Below are 17,930 nucleotides of genomic sequence, written 5' to 3' on the forward strand. Positions count from 1 at the left end.
TTCTTGTGCACACCAAATACGGTCGCATATCGATAAATGTCACGTCACTTCACTGTTATATAAAGAGCAAGGGGAATGTCGGCTCACATCAAAAGCTCGTCAGTAAAGCTCATCGCTTTCTCTTTCGTTTGTATTGCGCAATAACAATCCTTATATCGCTGTCTCGCTCACACAACGAAAGGAAAATCATCAGGTTTTTTGCAGCTCAATTTTGGAATGCATTTTTTACTTGTACTTTCGTTTTGAGTTTCGAGGGAACTTTTGTGGAAAGAATTGTAAATAACATGTTTGCGTTTACCCTTCTTTGCATGAATTTATTAATCAAATAATAAATTAATGAATCAAAGTGATATTATTCATGTTTAAAATTAATGGAAAAATGGTAAAAAAAAAAAAAATTTAATAGCTGTTTTTTTTTTCTGCTATCGACATTAAAAAGGTATCCAGACACGATCAACTTAAGGTGAACTTGGTCTTTTATATAAGTTTTAGGCATTCAGTGTTATGATGGGAATTTCCACCATTTTGCAAAGAAGGGTTAAATATTTTTTCTTATTTTTGTTCTATATATTACTTTACCTAATTCGTCTTATTTCGAGTTTTGCTTCTCGTGCGCAGTTTTATTTAATTCTGTAGTTTATTACTTTCAAAATTCAAAATTCAAAAATCATTTATTCATGTAGGACATTTTAGCCGCTTATGAATGTCAAATTTTTACATTATAATTTTATATTTACCCTACCATCCAGTTCGGTATATAGATCCAATTGAGAAGAACTGGCAAGAAACTCAATTGAATTACTTTTTTTTTTAAAGCCAGTTTATTTACAATGTATATTTATATAGGTGTCTATGTCTAACATTAAATGAAAATTCAGTGCATGAACAACTATTGCCATGCACACTCGTCATTCAAGTAATCGTTTAGTGAGTAATAGGCTTTGCTCAGTAAATATGATTTAACAGATGTTTTGAATTTATTTAAGGGTAATTCCAACATATCCTTTGGTATCTTATTGTAAATTTTTATACCTATTCCCATAAAAGACCTATTAACTTTTTCTAAACGATACTTGGGGACAGCAAGTTTGTCTTTAAATCTAGTATTAATATTATGAATATTGCTGTTTTTTGGAAATAAGTCAAGATTTTTATGAACATATAGAATATTTGAATATATAAATTGAGAAGCAACGGTGAGAATATTTGCCTCTTTGAATTTCTCTCTTAATGAGTCACGACTCTTCATACAGTAGATCGCTCGAACGGCACGTTTTTGTAATATGAATATATTCTTAATATCTGCCGCTTTTCCCCATAGTAATATTCCATAAGAGAGTAAACTATGAAAATAACTAAAATAGACTAATCTAGCAGTATCAGTATCAGTGTACTGTCTAACTTTACGCACGGCAAAAGCTGCTGAACTTAGTTTCGCTGCAAGGCTTTGAATTTGTGCACCCCATTGTGTTTTATTATCTAGTGTGATTCCTAGAAAGACAGTAGATTCTATAAATTCGAGAGATTCGTCATTTAATTTAATATTGCAATTAGTATTAAAACTTTTAGATAGAGAGAAATTAACACATTTTGTTTTTTTAGCGTTTAACATAAGATTGTTAGTTGTAAACCAGTGCAGGAGACGCCGCAAAGCACTATTTACATCGTCATAATTATTAGTCATTCTATTAACTTTAAAAATCAATGAAGTATCGTCTGCAAACAATACTATGCCGCATCTATCCTGCATGGCATATGGGAGATCATTAATGTAAACTAGGAATAAAAATGGACCGAGAATAGATCCTTGAGGTACACCCATTTGCACAAGTGACCCGTCAGACGTAGCGTTGTTAATCTTCACTTTCTGTATTCTATCAGATAGATAAGATTTTATTAAATTTAAAGCATTGTCTTTGACGCCATAAAAAGCAAGTTTTTTTAGCAATGTATTATGATCAACGCAATCAAAAGCCTTAGAAAGGTCACAAAAAACACCTATCACATCCATTTTAGTTTCCCATGCAGCAAATACGTGTCTAAGCAACTCTGCACCTGCGTCTGTAGTTGAACGACCTTTGGAAAAACCGAATTGACTATTGTGGATTAAATTATTTAAATTGAAATAACTGACAAGTTGCATAAGGATTTTTTTTTTCAAAAATTTTACTGAGTGCTGGGAGTATGGATATAGGTCTATAATTTATTGGGTCACTCCTATCTCCAGATTTAAAAAGCGGTATGATTTTACTAATTTTCATTATGTTAGGAAATTTACCTTCATCTATACATTTATTGAAAATAAAAGCAAGAGAGGGCGCAATAATTTCCATTATACTATCCAGTATTTTAACAGATATACCCCATAGATCCTCTGTTTTTTTATTATTAAGCTGTTTGAATATTTTCATTATTTCTACTGATGATGTATGTCTAAAGTTAAATACAGCTGATGACTTGCTAACATTGTCTGTTAGTAAAGTTTCAGCAGCAGACGGGGAAGATTTTAGAGCCTGTGTCGTAATTAATGGAATATTAGTAAAATAAGATTCGAATGTATGCGCGACCTCTGTGTCGGAATTTACCAATTTGTTATTAATATTTAAAGCTATTTTGCTATTTTGAAAATTAACTTTTCCAGTTTCGCTATTTATTACTTTCCAAGTGGCTTTTATTTTATCTTTAGATTTAGTTATTATTTTACCTAAATAGAGAGACTTAGCTGTATGACAAACCTTTTTAAATATTTTCGAATAAGATTTTACATGTTCATGAAATAAGGGATCGGATATATAGCTTCGTTTTTCGTAAAGTTCGTAAAGATTAGCCCTAGACTTATAAATACCAAACGTGGCCCAGTCACAAAACTTTGATTTTACACTAGTTGAAAATGTTTTTGTTTTAAATTCACTGCTAGCTTCATGTTCAATTAAATTAAAAATATGACATACAATGTCCGGGTCATATTGAGGTACTATGACACTAGATATTTTATGTTCAATTTTATTTTTAAAACGTGCCAAATTCTTTTGTGTTATTTGTCTGCATGTAATTGTTTGAGTCCCTTTGGATCCCTTAGTTTCAATTATAACTTTTTGTCCGTAATGATCAGATCCAACTTACCTTACCATCAGGTGGGCCGTGTGCTTGTTTGCCACCTCAGTAGTATAAAACATTTACAATTTTATTATATTACTATTAATTAAAATGTAATAATTTTAACCTATAAACTATTTTATATAAATTTAACATTAATACAAGCCAGTCCAGTATCTTAATGACAAAAAATGACGTACAGTAATACAAACACAAGGACTCACTTTCGCATTTACAATATTAGTGAATGATTAAGCAATAACTTGTTCAATAATAATTTCATGTACAGTCACCAGTTAGGTTGAGGCGTGGGCGTTTGAACCTATCGTACGGTGGCACACTTACCGGGATTCGAACCTTGTACGGTGCACTTTTATTGTCGGCCGCAAACTTCTATAATTCTGTTATAATCTCTCTGTATTTGGATACATAGCTGTCCAATTTGTTTTGGCATTTATATTTTGTATCTTGTTGCATCAGCTATTAACTGTCCACTGCTGAACATAGCCTCCCTCATAATTGGGTTGCTAGTAGTTGCCACGCTTGGCAGGCGGGTTGGCAACCGCAGTTAGGCTTTAAATGATGTTTAAGAGAGACGCTGCTTCCCATCCCTCGACCATATGCTATACGTATCATATATATTATATATCATATAAGTTCGCTGTGTGGTTTTGGCGTAGAATAGGCTACTCCCTCTCCTGTAGCTGTCGTAAAAGGCAACTAAGGGAATTTAATAGTCGAGCGATGGGCCCCTTTTCAATATCACCAAAGCCTAACTGCTGTTACCAGAGGGGGGGGGGGGGGGTTGTTAGTAATGCAAACTACCAGTCACATTGCTAGCAATGTCAAGTCGACCTTCATGTGATCCCCCATGGAAACTGTCGTGCTGAATTCCAAGTTTAATATGGGCTAACTCACCTATCGTCCCTCGCTGGTGCCTCGCCAGTGTATAATACCATTAGCGCAGATGGGATTACCATTCCATTATCGTTCATAAAAAATATTGCGGTTGCAAACCCGTTTACCGAGCATGCAAACTATTGGCAAAATCCTCCAGTAAGGAGAAGCTTATGTTTAGCATTGGACGGTGACAGCTGATATTTTTTTATTCATTAGTACATATATGTGTACATGGCGGACTTAATGCTAAAAGCATTCTCTCCCAGTCAACCATAGGGAAGTGTCAGAATACTCGAATGCGGTACCAGTAATTATTGATATAAATACATACTTAAATTACTAACTACTAGTTAATTATATATATTTATTCGTTAATATATATAAACGAATAAATATATATAATTAACAAATATATTTACACATATATTACACTATAATATACACGAAATTGAGAATAATATAAAGCACTTACTGCTCGGATAAAGTAAAAAAGTGAGCGTGAACTTTTTTTTTTATAGACTTTTAGTCGGTAGTCTCTAAATGGTATCAGGAAGCGCATTCCAGTCGTGAAGAATATGAGAAAAAAGAATTTGAAGCGAAACCAGTACGGTGAGAGGGGATAGATAGTTGGAGAGTAGATAGATAGATAGATAGATACTCTCTTTATTGTTTCCTCCAAAAGATTACAATAGTAAACTTATTATAAATATAAATAATTACAAGAAATAATTACAAGAAATAATCACAATGAGAAAACAATGGGCGACCTTATCGCTAAGAGCGATCTCTTCCAGGCAACCTTTGGATGGAGAGGAGTAATTATAAGAGAGTATTACTGGAACGAAGGTTATACCATCATATGTGTGGAATATACTTTGATTATTATATTATAGTCGTTACATATAGCGCCAATATTATCTGTATCATATTTTACGATATCGCTTCGTACAAATCAGTAGACTAAAGGTCGTATTAAACGCTCAAGAAAATCCGCTGCTCGCTTATCCATGATAACCAGAATCCATTCTCCACAAATGTTTGTATTGATATATTTTATTTATTTATACTTCATTGTACACACTAATTATATATAAAGAAATATAACATTTAAAAATATATGAAAAAATTAAAAATGAAATAATTTATTTTTTTATACTAGCCATTCGGCCAGGCTTCGCACGTGTAGGTAAAATATAATATATAACCTGTGTTACTCTCTAATAATGTGTATTTTTTATACTACAAATGTGGCAAATTATCATACAGCCCGTTCTGATTGTAAACGTTCACTGTAGCCTATGGACGCCTGCAACACTAGGGGTGTCACGTACGCGGTACCGACCTTGAAAAAACTTTAATATACCGTTTTTTATACCCCATACTGTAGTCTCTAGGAAAAACCTTTGCAGGGAGCTCATTCCACAGCTTGAGTGTTTGTGGTAGAAAATTTTAATTATAGGCGAAACAATTTTTAAAATCTTTTAAGTGGTTTTTGAATTTGTATACTACAAATAAACAATCAAATCTTTCCTCTTTATAATAATTATTACTATAGGTGAATGCTGACCCTACTAAAATCGACGCTATGGTATTACCAATTATTACTATGCTGAGTGGGCGTCCCATTCGGTATTCACTCAAGTAGATATAAATGTGAAATGTCGAATAAATGTTTTTCTATTCTGTTCTTTTTATTAACTTTTGCTGCTAACCGTACTGTTAAGGATGGGAACTGGTTTCAATTAAAGTATTAGCCACGCCCTCTGTTGCAGCAAACTTGAAATGTTAGAGAAACTCATAACTCCAGAGATTATATTTTATGGCTTTGATAACACTAGTAGCTGCGTATAATTTTTGTGGTTATTTCAATTTATGTATTTACTAGTTTTTAACCGCGACTTCGTCCGCATTATCAGTATGTATTCACTGATCGAGTATATCCCTATCACGCGTATATCAAGTTTCATAGTTATTGGTTAAACTAGTTAAGGCGCTGAAAGGTTATTAAAAACAGGATTAATTTTTGCTGCCGACTGTAACGTTTAGGATTTGAACTGGCCTCATTGAAAGTGTCTGCCACGCCCTCTATTGCAGCAGTCTTGAAACTATCGTAAGTTGACAGAAAAACCCGACTCACAGATTGAATAATAGCTCCCCGAGGCGTAGTTTTATGACTTTCATAACGCCATTAGCTGCATATAAAGTGTTTCTTCTTATGCATTTTAATTTGATAATACCTCTCTATTACCTAGTATTAAATTAGTCTTTTTGTACAATTATCGCAGTCAACAAGCACACGGCCCGTCTGATGTTCGTCAATAAACTGCTAAGTTTTCTTCCAAATTTCTGTAATGTTAACTACGTAATTTTGGTTATTAAATACATACTAATAAAGTGCAAAGATTTGAATGTTTGTTCATTTGTTTGTAATGAATATACACAATATCTTAATTGTGTTCCACGTAAAATAACCGACTTCAATTCTGGCGAAATCAGTTATTTTTATTGTAAAAGTAAACTATTTTGATAAAACTTTTTAGAACGATTTTGATAAAACTTCTATAGGACTAATTTGTAAACATGCCCTTTGGGATATTTTTCAAATCCAAATCCGTTTTACAAGAAAAATATAGTCGAATAGTATAACCTCCTTATTTTCAATCGACTTCAAGAACAAGAAGGTACTAAATTCGGTTTTGTATATTTTTTGTTTGTTACCTCGTAACTCTGTTGTTTATAAACAGATTTGGAAAATTCTTTTTTATCTGAAAGGATATACTTACAAAGTGGTCTCATAGGAATTTTATCTAAATGGATACAGTAGTTTAGTTTTTAAATCCAAAAACGGGTTAACCAAATTAAAGTCGGTTGTTTTTTGTGGAAGACAATCTTATATAAATGGCCTCAAAGCCATAAATCTTTTCAAAGAGATTTCACGCCGGCTGGTGAAAACCTCTGGTGATCAGAAGGCCGGCTTATACTTTGGTCAACGCATTTCCATTGCTATTCAGCGTGGAAATGCAGCAATCAAGCCTAGGCACCCTACCAGCTGGCAGTAATCTCAAATAAATTTTTTATCTTTAAATATTTTTTTATTTTTTTAATTACTTGTTCATTTATGTATATTATTAAGTTAAAATATTATTATATAAATGTAATATAATATGTTAAATATTTAATTAACCTGTTTTATATATTAATTTCAAATATCTTTAATAATAAATTATGTTAATTATCATTATTGCAACAAACGTGACGTTTGTAAAATAAAAAAAAATATGTTCTCGTGTAAGCGGCCATCGTTATGACGTCATAAAGCGTCATAACTCTTTTTAAAACATTACTCAGACAGGAAAAAGTTTGTGATAGTGACTAACCAAGCCGGACCAGTGTGTATCATGCGTCAAAAATTTAAAAAGAACATCTCATTCGAAATCTTTTTCGTCTTAAAGGAACCATCTGGGTTTATTTGCACTCCGCAGTTGTCGTGAACATATGTTTATAATATTTTTATTTTTTTTTTCTCCTTCAGCTGGCAACTTCATTCGCGTGTCAATTTTTACGTACTTTTATTTTTTGTACCATCTATATTCAAAGTGAATCAGTACTTTAAAGGGATTTGAGGAAATAGCAATTTACCTACTTTAGAAAGCAATATTTTTAATTGTTCTATAACCTATATGTTGATATTTAGTTTTATATACTGTGTAAAGTTTTGTCAAAATCAGATTAGCAATTTTTAGGTGGAACACTCATAGACAAACTTTGCAACTCACTGACTGTAGTCTGGATGTTATAGATGTTGCAGGAATTAGGAAGGTAGCGGTAGTGGTAGTTTTAGGAGAGAGGAGATACTGTTGCCATTATAAAAAAGTATATATAAATCAATTGTCAACACACTCAAAAAATAATTTAAAAAACCCCGTCGCTTTTGATTTAGTAATGCATATTGTATAATACATATATCCATAAATTACGTTTTTTAATATATAAACAACAGCCGTTAAAGCACTATAAAGTAACAAACAAACAAACTCAGTTTCATATTTATAATATTAGTAAGATTTTAATTGATGTTGCATATTGCGAAATACATTTTTTTTAATATATTTATAGTGTATTACGAGTATATATGAATCAATTATAACAACATAAAAAAAGAAATTAAAATCATTTGTTTTTATTATTATATGAAAAAAAAACCAGTACTTAGATTCTTGTTGCAATAAGTTTAGAACCCGGAACAGAATGGAGCTAAGTTTAAGTAAGAGAGTGGAAGCTGAGCGTACAGTTACGCAGGTCGCGGGTCAACGAACGACCGCTATTGTGCGCACGCGTCGCCAACATACAATTTGGGAATACGACTGAAAAATAGCTTTGGGGACAACGATATATAATACCTCCAAGATTCCCACTCCAATACAAAACGTACACCAGAAGTGTCAACAATTAAAATAATTAAAAAAATATTTTTACAGAGAATGCAACTAAAACATAACTGTGGAGTCAGCGATAAAAACCCATAAATGTATTATACAGTATGTGTAGCGTCAACATTTAAAATTAAAGTAATCAAATTGTTTGTTCAACAAAAAAGAGATCGAAATCTGTCATAATAAAATCAATATGAGACCAACGCGGAAGTAAACTCTGTTGATCGCAAGAAACTATATCTATTCAAAATTGGCGATGATAACATACACACAAAAAAAGTATTATTACCTCGAAAACCTCCTTCTTTTGAAGTTGCGTAAAAATAAATAGATCATGCAAGGCATGAGTACTTTCGAAAGTATAAAATTCTATGTCTAAATTTTAAATATTTACTAATTTTAAATTTGAAGTATTTATGTTTGACAACAAATAACACCAACTAGTTAGATTTGAATGCGTTATTTGGTTAAATGACCAACGGGTCATTTATTGAAATCAACAAGAGATGCTGATAAAGATCTCAGCATTGCTTTTTACTTACTGATTGTATATCTTGGATTTTATGTACATCTATGTTTAGATCCCTTAATTTGCTTTCCTAAAATAAAGAAGGCGCTTTTTTATGACTAACGCTAAAAGAGGTTTTAAGTCTAATAAAGCCTTCTTTGTCTTTGTCTGTAACACCGTAGCACCTAAACGCACCTCCTCGCTGTTTCTCTTGGAAACCATTGTGCTTACTTCCTGGTGAATACGTCACATTAGCCTAACTTCATTCTCACATAACCCTTATTAGTACCCCGCTAACACAGGCAAATTTATTATTTTAGTCAATTAACAAGAAAATTATAAGGAAACGGGTAAGTACCTACTCGTCTTCAAGGTACATACTTCTACTGTTACTATTTTATGGACCATTTGAATTATATTACTTACAACGCCATCTATTGACTACACTGCACAACCTTTTTGTATCCTTTTCTTTGACAATAAATTATTATTTTATTGCAGAAATTTAATTTATATTTCTTTTACAGTAAAATATTAATAAAATTCACACAGAATTCACGTTATTACAAAAAAATATTATAATGGGCTGGTAAATCATGAACTTTCCATTAAGAAATGACAACAGCGCCCTCGTTATCCAAAAAAGGATCCAGGGCTGCGCTTGAGCAACTGTGACGTCATCGATTTATATTAAAACAAGCTATATAGACCATAGGGCCGATGTAGGTCGACACGAAGGTTACAGACCAGATGTCTGAGCCTACGCGACGCCCCCGCACCCTCTTTGGAAATGACATAGTTCTATAATTTTTAATAATTGTGAAGTTATCTTATTTCACGCTAAATACGGATGATATAATGTGTTTTCTAAATTGAGGGATTATACATATAAATATTTTTTTAAATTTATGAACCTATTAAAGAAAATTTTACAGGAATATTTTACAAGCTCTAACTTTCGGAATACAAGTTCTTTTGAGCTCGACATTTTAAAAGAGTTTACTTGTTACTTACAGTCTTTAGTATAAAAAAGCAATTAATCTAGATAACTATCAAACCGTCTAGATATTTTTTATTATGTAAACTCCAGTTATTATGTAAAATGTAAAAAGAATTGTATTTTTTTCATTAATATATATTTTAAACTTTCATAAGATGAATTATCGTAATAACAAATCTTAATATTAATCTTTGTTAGCAAACTCACATTCACATTTAGAAAGGACCTCCTACCACATTTATCTTTGAAATTACGTCAACGTCTACCGGAATGAACGAATTTGCATACAATAAAATTTAATGTCTCATTTCAATTAGAACGCAATAGTGTTTGGATGTCTGTACCTAATAATTAAAAAAATACCTTGTTAGTTTTAGTAACAAGTATTCTATTCCAGAAAAAAAATCGACCTTGTACATATAGTTTTTTTATGATACTTAGTAATAGTAAATCGCCATTAGTTTAAAAACTAACTTGATGGAAAATAGTAATCGTCACCTATAGACATGATCAGCATCATGGATATATTATCGCGTTGCTATTCTGGAGGAGGCAAAATATTTAAAATGTTTGTATTTAGAAAGCAGAAATGTAAGTTGTTATTATGAACTATTTGGATCCTGTTGCTTCATCCGCTTGAATTAGTATTTTTTTTTTATACAACTTAGAATGGCAAACAAGCTGACGGTCCAACTGATGGAAAGTGGTAACTGTCGCCTATAGACATGAGCAGTACCATAAACAACAGATTATACTGTTTCGCCAATGATACCCCCCATGTGTTGCCATTCCTGAGGACTCAGGTGTTATTCCTCTGTACCCAGTAAATTCACGCCATATCCCACCCTTCAAACCGAAACACAGCCATGTAGACAACTGTTACACGGTTGAAACACGAATGGGACAGAGGTACCCAAGTATTAGTATATAAAGTACCCTATATAAACTACTTGTGTGCCAAATTTTATTCGAATCCGTTTAGCAGTTTTTGCGTGAAAGAGTAATAAACATCCATCCGTCGTTACGATCTTTCGCATTTATAATAATAAAAGGATGTATGCAAGTAAATCTCGATTCGTAACGTGTAAATTTTTGCTCAACAAAAACAACGGCAGCTTTTTTAATTGTCGCAAATAAAACAAAATAGATACCTATTTTGTTTTATTTGCGACAATTAAATTAAAAATAATAATAATCGATTATAAAAATAAATCAGTAAGTCTACTACTTTTTATGATGTCTTATCAAATACAAATACAAATAACTTTATTTTGTTTGAAAAATGGTATAAAAGATGGAATTTATATATTTAATTATTGATCACATTTTTCACCAGAATCTGGCATACAAAATTTATTTAATTGTTCCACTATACTATGCTAATACTATTTTACTAAAATCGTCATATTAAATAAATGTCAATATATTATATGTCTAATGAGACAAGTAATAAGTAATGACTTATGTAGGTATCAACTTGGATTATTAAAATGTAATAAAAAGTATTCTAAGCTCGTGACATCGTGAGTATTATCCGTGGAGAATTCTTAAATATGGCATAATGTAGGTTGGGTATCTATTATTTTTTGCAATCATAGACTATTTTAGTTATCGTTGTCAAAATATAGCATAACTATAGTTACGTAATCGCTTTATATTAATATATATTTACACTGTTAAAGTACCTATGTTTTTCAATTTAAAGAATAAGTTATACACAAATATCTAAATCTTATACATATTAATTGATTAATTCAATTAAATATGCTCATATTTTTATACATAAGTAATTAATAACTTAAATATAATTTAATAACGAAATATGTTTTTTATACCCTTATTTGTTTTTTAAAAATCATTTGAGGATATTTTTGCTCTTTTCCGAACGTTAAGAGTCTAGGTATTTAATGATGAAATTTGTAATGCCCAATTTAATAAATCAATGTAGCTTTAATAAAAACTATATTTCCAACTAGGTGCGAAAATATATAATGTGTTAATATTGAAGTGTTTGTGATAGTTTGTTAGAAATTATGTCTAAAAATAAGACTTTTCAATCGAATTGAATTAGGTGCCTAAATATATAAAAAAAATGAAGTGCTGAACCAACGTACATAAAATTATTACGTAGTATTTACAATTTGCATAAAACTACGTAATTATGATAATTATTATGATCTATGTTTAGAAATATTTTGTACTCACTTACTTTATTTGTACATGCAAACCTCTGGCAGACCATTATGGTAAGTGTCAGAGCGTAAAAATGTTGAGCAAATTCAAGCTTGCTTGCTTAACGCTTCATTGAGACGCTAGGTGGCGCTGCTTCGTATTAGCAGCTGTTTATAACCGAGTAGCAGCATATGCAATGCTTTACGGCAACGTTAAAGAGATGTCGCTACTGGTATCTTAAAAATCGATGTTTTGAATGGTGCCTCCTCGTTTCAAATACTTTATTATTGGAAAAAGAAAACAAAAAAAGTTTTTTATATTTAATACGTCCTGTTTACTATTGTACTTATTTTTATGAGTTGTAATTCATTTATTGACCGACATTAATGAGAAGGAGGTCTTTAATTCGATTTTATTTTTTGCGTCTTTTATTTCATCTCGAAAAGGTGATCATCATAATTTTAAGGAATTCTTCGTCTATTCCTAACCGTTTGTGATGATTGCTAATACTTTAAAACTATGAAATGAAACAAAGGGATTTTCTCTTATTGTCTCATACTACAGTCGGTTCTTTCTTAATTTTCCAATTTCAAAGATAGAAGTAGAATTTTTATACAATAATGTATAAAACTGTTTGCTGATTGTATTCTACCTATAAGACGGCCTATTTTTTTTTTACGTATTCTGTGGGTACAACAAATTTGCATACAGGAAAAAACAGACGGACAGGTGTGACAAACATACCTATCCACCTACACATAGGTACATGACAAGTTCATTAAGTACTACATTTAAGCTATTTAATCAATGAATCGAGACGAGTGGGTGGTACATACTTAGTTTAATGGAATGGTCGATGGAATCCACTTCCGCAGAAATACGAAACTCCGTAACAAAGGCTCATACCTAGTTCTATAGTAAAAAAAATATAAAAAGACGTAATCATTTTTTAAACCAAGCTTATTGTGCAATTACAAAAATTACATTAAGTTTCCACAATATAATAGTGAATAAAGAATCCAAAATTGTAAGAACTCACCATGGAATTAATAAATTTAAATAAAAAAAAGTGGATATTCGTTTACAGTTGGCATTGATAAAGATATCATATAAATAGACAAATGGCACGAAATTTGTCATATAGATTGTAGATGGAGAAGGACACAGATTACTTTCTGTCCCGTTCATGCAGACAAAGTCTAGGTTTAAGACTAGTCGCGAAATATGAATTTGTTTATCATTTTACTACATCTAAGTAATATTGGAGAGAGTATTGGAAAGCTGCTATTAATGTATCTTCACGTCGTGCAAGCAGTTTATTGCAGCATAACTTAAAGGACAAAATCGTGTAAAATATTCCCATTAAATGACTCGTGAGAGTTAGTCGATTCTCGTTTTAATATTAGCAATGCTACTTTAAAATAATTAATAACAAATTATGATCCCACGTACAAAATACTTAGTTTATTTTTTTTATTGCACGCCGTCATGGGCAGATTGACATCTGCGCCGGCGCACACAGTCACCTGCAAGCGCTCGCAGAAGCAGCACGCGCAGCCCGCGTTCTTTTTTTCAAATATCGAACAACGAAACGACATAAACACTAACACGACTAATCAACTAATAGTGTTTCGCAAAACGAAACGGTGTGTTGTGTTTTTTTTTTTATTTATTATCTGTGCCCTATATAGTGATGTGACCTATTACAGATTCGTTGCGCGATTTTTACCGATAATCACCGGTGACAATAACGGTCTTCTAACATTGTTATTTAGGTGGGAAATTATCGAGCCTAGCTGAAAAATAATACCTACATGCGCTAATTGCAGTTAATTTTCATTACACAACACTACGAACTGTTTTGTATTGCGATGTTCTAAAATAACAAACTTTATGGCACTTCTAAACTTGTATAGGATTACAACAACTTATATGTTTACCTATATTCATAGAAACTGTATTGTTGACTAGATTAATCAAGGATGGTATATATATATATATATATATATATATAGGTCTAGGGTCTATCGTACTAGTTTTCAAATGTCAAATGAGGGAAAGAGATTGAAATTTTAATCCATTTTTATTATAGATATTTAAAAACATTTAATTTTGTCATTTATAACAAAAGTACTTAAAACTTAATATTATTATTTTGACGAATTATCGACTTTATATGAGAAATTAATATTTACAATGACATCTGTTTTTGGATCAACAATTAGACACAGCAATTTTTCGGTTCAACTGTGTAACGGTCATCATTAAACCAAGGCCATCCATAATATAATATTATATTTGTTCAATAAATGCAACTGTACTCCAAAGAAAAAAAATTAGAAATATCAATAATTAATGAAAAATTCATTAAGACCTCAACAGAATCTAATTATTCCCTTTTGCAAATAGTTTTGCAGTATACAAATTAAAAAAAATCGCATAAATAAAGGCATACAACATGCTCGCAGCATAGAATGTAATATACGAGTATATTATTTAGATACAAGTGTTATAAAAAACGTTATCGCATAAAAAAATAATAATAATGTGACACCACAAATAACCCTTTATGTCTCTATGATATCATAGATTTCTTCATGGTGGCCAAAGTGCACGTGACACCCCTAGTATTGCAGGCGTCCATAAGCTACAGTCACCGTATATTGTCAGACGGGCTGTATGCTGATCTGCTACTTTTGTGGTATAAAAAAATCATAAGGGGTGAATAAGACAATAAAGTACTTACTGTATACGATTGCAAAAAAGTGAGAATCCGAATTAAAGCAATATATCATACCGCCTGAGGAATGTAATGTAGGCTAAATCTTCTTTTAACCAGTAGAAACTAAACCAATAGTGAAATTAAAGGATTGATATAGAATAAACAAGTTTAATAAATAGCGTTATTCCGCAATCCAAGATGGCGATTAAAACTGAGCCGACAATTAAGAATGTCCTGCCCATATAAGTCGTCGCAAGGTTCACTGTAGGCGACCACCATTGACTACACAGCCAACGCAAAAAATCGACCAACTTATGTTATCACCCACACTGGGTTTCATAACTAATAATTATGATTAAAGGTCGCATAAAAAAAAAAAACACCGTACATCTCGTCTACGGATCTGCGAAGACAGGTTGTTTTTATTAAGACGCTGAGATGCCATCAAAATCATAGGCAATAATAGAGGTCGTAAACTAAAATATTTAAAAAAAGAAATTCAGATACGTCCACCACAAAAGATGCTTTAAATTTATTTAAATAAAAAAAAATCGTTAAACGGATAAATATTTAAATTAAAATAAACCTTTAGAATCGGACAACGATATCGTGTAACTTACATGTAAACAAAACAAATGTAGTTGAAATAAAAATTTGAATCTTTTTAAAATGGGTTAAAAATCATAGGTTAAAAAGATAGTAACGCTCTTTCTACGTTAAAAATACATAAATTTTCTGTCATTATTGTATGGATAAATTTCATAGACAATTATTCTAAAAAGTGGGCGTTCATTGTGAAATAATTGTATCATAACCTTCAGATATGTCTGCCTACACTCGTAAGGTATGAAGGCGTGATAAGGAAGAAATACATGTAATGTGATCCTTATTACATTGCAAAAAAACTTATAGCTGCATAGTTAATTAGTTAAAACCTTCGAAACTTAGAAACAAGTAACGTTTCGAACAAACATACTTACACAGACGCTCTTAATGGAATTGTTACATGCACTTCGGCTAAAGAATTCTTAATTTAAATTCTTAACTAAGGATAATTAGATAGAAGATCTAAGAAGTCTACTAAGAAAAACATATACCGATAAACAACAATGCATACATGTTTTTATGTTAGTATATTTAAGTAGTTTAGACCTATTTTAAATGTAGTTAATACTGATCCATAAAATAGTATTTAATAGTGTTAGATTTGAAGCTCATAAAAAAAATACTTTAAATGTTATGACAATTTCTTTTGTCTATCCTATGTGTTATTCTTTTTCTATGATTCGATAACAAACGTTGCCTTACTATATACCTCTTGTCTTTTTCCTACAAGACTCCATCAATTATTACTATCTGATGTAATTTTTAAATGGATGTTAATGGTATGGTAAACCCGCTTGCGCTAAAGGTATACGTTGGCGGGGCACCAGTGAGAGATGATAGGTGAGAATGAAAAGGTAGGTCAGTTAGCCTGTCATGACGAATTCACTTTGAATTGAACACGATAGTTTCCAGGGAGAACCGCGAGGAGGTCGAACTGACAGGGTGTATTGCTAGCATTGGGGATACTAATCCCCATTATTAGCAATCCCTTCTCCCCAGCCGATGTCATTGTAATATCAAATTTAAATTATAACTTTAAAGAATGGCGCTATAGATTCGCTACGCTAGAATCGACCCCATTGTTGCAGATTATTTTAATATCACGGTATTCTTGTGGTGAAATGTCGAACGTAACAATAGAACAAAATATTTCATTTCCTCTAAATCAACGTTGTAATAATGTTATTAGATATGAAGCATAATTCTCATCCGTTAACATTGTGATTAAAAGGTGCCCTTAATATTTTTTCTCTTCACATGAGAACTTCATTAACACTACATTACGTAATCTTTTCCAACTGCAAACCTTTTTTGGCATAGACAATTGCAATTAACATATATATATGAGTCTATTCCTTAAATATTTATGTTAGTCATCGGTACGCCCTTAGCATACTTATTGGTTACAAAGAATTTCAAAATAAGTAGGAGTTTCGGTTGTTTCGGTTTAAATGGTAGGATAAGGCACAGAATTTACTAGATTGCCTGCACTTACCAAAGGGAGACTTTGTACAAACGTCGTTTGCTTGGGCACCTCTGTCTTAATTGTGTTTCTACCGTGAAGCAGTTGTGTTTGCATGGCTGTGTTTCGGTTTGAAGGGTAGGATTTGACAGTGAATTTACAGGGTGTAGAGGAATAACACCTGAATCCTTAGGAATAGCAACGCATGGGGGGTATCATGGGAGAAACAGGCTACTCTGTTACTCCATGGTACTGCTCATGTCTATAGGCGACGGTTTCCACTTTCCATCAGGTGGGCCGTCAGCTTGTTTGCCATTCTAAGTTGCTTAAAAAAAAGTTCAACAATTATTTACTTAATACAATGTTGGACATAAAAATAAAAATTCTGTAATGGCATCGTTAAACAATAATATTCTGTTATTTAAGGGAGAGATAGAAAAGGATAAAAACAGTGCGAGTTTTTTGTTCTAAACTATCATACATAATAACTAACTAACACCCTTCACACATTAAGCTTCTTTTTAAATTTAATTTTCAACATATTTATGGATGTAAAAAAAGTTAAATTTAAATACATTTGAATAGAAATATTAGTGTTTGTGTTATGTCCAAAACATCATTCTATCTACTATATTAATGTTAGTAAATTACTAAATTTTACGTCTCATAAAGTACACGCTCATATATATACCGCTATCTAATTCTGCAAATAGAAAGATTGTTTTAATTACACTTTAAATGAGGTAAACAATGAAAGCTATATTTAATACACCTACAATTATTATACTGTATCACCTACACTATAAACTTGATCCTACTGTGAATATGCCATTTAGCATGTACCTACATATTGTTTACTCAAGTATTACGGTCAAGGCTCACCACATTTTGTTAGCATCTCTATTACATTTCTTTGTAGCGTTCAATTCATTGATTTATGTCACATCTATATCCACATCGTCTAATTTAATACGCATAACAATAGTTTCATGGGATTTTAAAACGGGTCCCTCCCGTCCTTTAAACGTTTC

The 17,930-nt window shown here is 31.7% G+C and overlaps 1 protein-coding gene across 18 annotated transcripts in view; it reads left to right on the forward strand.

The window, feature by feature from the left end:
- The window catches only part of LOC113511282 (dystonin), a 372,284-nt gene that overhangs the window by 189,637 nt on the left and 164,717 nt on the right, over positions 1–17,930 (forward strand). For 6 of the 18 annotated variants that reach the window (XM_052903171.1, XM_052903177.1, XM_052903180.1 and 3 more), the window contains exon 1: positions 13,618–13,755. The exons of 9 other annotated variants lie outside the window; for them this stretch is intronic. The gene's annotated coding sequence lies outside the window, so the exon portion shown is untranslated. Of the gene's footprint in view, positions 1–13,615; positions 13,756–17,930 lie in introns of those variants that run through there. 3 more of the 18 variants (XM_052903185.1, XM_052903188.1, XM_052903189.1) reach the window with 3 other exon arrangements.

The sequence above is a fragment of the Galleria mellonella genome, unplaced genomic scaffold (assembly GCF_026898425.1).
Source record: "Galleria mellonella isolate WM207_F2 unplaced genomic scaffold, CSIRO_AGI_GalMel_v1 utg133, whole genome shotgun sequence".
NCBI classification, from domain to species: Eukaryota; Metazoa; Arthropoda; class Insecta; order Lepidoptera; family Pyralidae; genus Galleria; species Galleria mellonella.